The sequence below is a fragment of the Austrofundulus limnaeus genome, unplaced genomic scaffold (assembly GCF_001266775.1).
Source record: "Austrofundulus limnaeus strain Quisiro unplaced genomic scaffold, Austrofundulus_limnaeus-1.0 Scaffold80, whole genome shotgun sequence".
Taxonomy (NCBI): domain Eukaryota; kingdom Metazoa; phylum Chordata; class Actinopteri; order Cyprinodontiformes; family Rivulidae; genus Austrofundulus; species Austrofundulus limnaeus.
In genome coordinates, this window is record NW_013952482.1 from 1,562,680 (window position 1) to 1,564,494 (window position 1,815).

General features: G+C 37.2%; 1 protein-coding gene across 1 annotated transcript in view; it reads right to left on the reverse strand.

Annotated features, from left to right (window-relative positions):
• fhdc1 (FH2 domain containing 1) overlaps positions 1 to 1,815 on the reverse strand; it is a gene marked incomplete in the record, with an annotated part of 27,224 nt that extends 25,409 nt beyond the window's left edge. Inside the window, 1 exon segment of the mRNA XM_014011443.1 lies at positions 1,629 to 1,815.

Here is a 1,815-nt window from a genome sequence, read left to right on the forward strand (position 1 = left end):
TTATAAAGTTGTACATGCTAAATTCAAAGGGATTTACGCTGTAGGTAAAAACAACACAACAGCGTGGCTTTTTACTTCATTGGTACCATTCATTAAGACAAATATATATTTCTTCTGAGTTTTTATTTTTGTTGTTGTTTTGTTTTAGACTCCTTGAAGATTGTGGTTCTTAAAAATGACCAAACAAAACAACAGTMGCAGAAACTTGTGGTCAAGTCAGCTGCTTGATGTGTAACATGKTTATTCAATCAACAAAACAATCAAATATTGATTCAGCGCTCACGCTCTAGTTTTCCTGTTTTATTACATTATTTGCAATTTGACTGCTTCTGATATTTTAGCCACCTGTCCATCAAAACGTTTAGCTCATTCAGGAGATGAGTGTTATTTTGGAAATATTTCACTTTATTTACAAACAACTCTTCAAAGTTGCATTAATATTTTTTTCAGTTTCTCCAAAATTATGGTTCTTTTTGAAATATGCTTTAGCTGTTGTTTTTACCTTTTATGCTGATTTGAGCTTTTAGCTGATATTTTGCTATTTAATTATTCAATCATTCTGATACTTTCCATGCAATTGAGGATTTTAAATAGTCTTTATTTATTTATTTATTTAGCTTTTAGTTGGCCTTTTGATACTTTTACCTGAACTTTTGTTACTTTTAGCTACTACCTAGCCTTTTGCAAGTTAGCCTTTCATTTTTTTAGCTACCTTTTGCTATTTTCAGCTTCCATGACAGGTTTGATACTTTTAGCTTATAGCTATGTTTAGCTTTTAGGTAGCGTTTTGCTAATTTGCTTTTGGCTAGTATGCTATTATGTTTCCTTTAGCTCTAATTTCAGCAGCCATGCATTTAGCAATCAGACTGTTTTTTGCAGAAAATGCAATTTCTTTGGTTGTTTATATTKTATGGCAATTGCAGCAAAAATGTTCTTTTAACACTCATCATAAAATATATATATTTAATTTGTGAATATAGCCTCCAGACGCTGCACTGTAAAAAATGAAATGWTGGATTTACTTAACCATGTTATGTTACCTGGTTCCACTTAACTGAGTTGAGTAAATTCAAAGCAATATACCAGTTTTTTAGCCAAAGAACATGAATATGTTGCTTTGAATTTACTCAACTCAGTTAAGTGGAACCAGGTAACATAACATGGTTAAGTAAATCCAACATTTCATTTTTAGAGTGTATTTTTAGAGTTTGTGTTTAAAACTTAAAGCTTTTCTTTAGCAAATTATCTGTAATAGAGCCTAAACTTGTTTCTGATATCATCAAAGCCACATTAGACAACATGACAAATATTAGCAGTCTATTTTAAACCATGTTTTATCCTAAATAAACATGAAGTCAAATTGTGTTCACGCTGCCACTAGAATAAAACTGATTGGAGGATTCTGCACTAACTCTGGTACTGATGTCATTTTGGACCTGGACTGCATTGCAGGACGCATCATGTTGTCACCGAAGCGCTCCACGGAACCAAACGAACAAGTCCAGAGGCATTAAACGCTCAGTCCTGGACCCGAATCCGTGTCCGCGGTGGTTCCGACCCGACCGTCCACAGGAAGAGTTCACATTCAGCACATCCGTGACGCGGTGGCGCCGTCCCGCCTCACTTACCAGACGGAGGAGAGAGGAGGCTCGTCGGGACACGTACTCTGCTCCGASACCAGTTCCGAGGATAGCAGGTTCGGTTCCGAACAGGTGAGCCGGCTGGACGTCCTGACCTAGCAGCTGACACACACACATACACACACACAGCAGCGGTGGCAGACCGAGGCGGTATGCTCTGCCTCCTCCTGCGTGA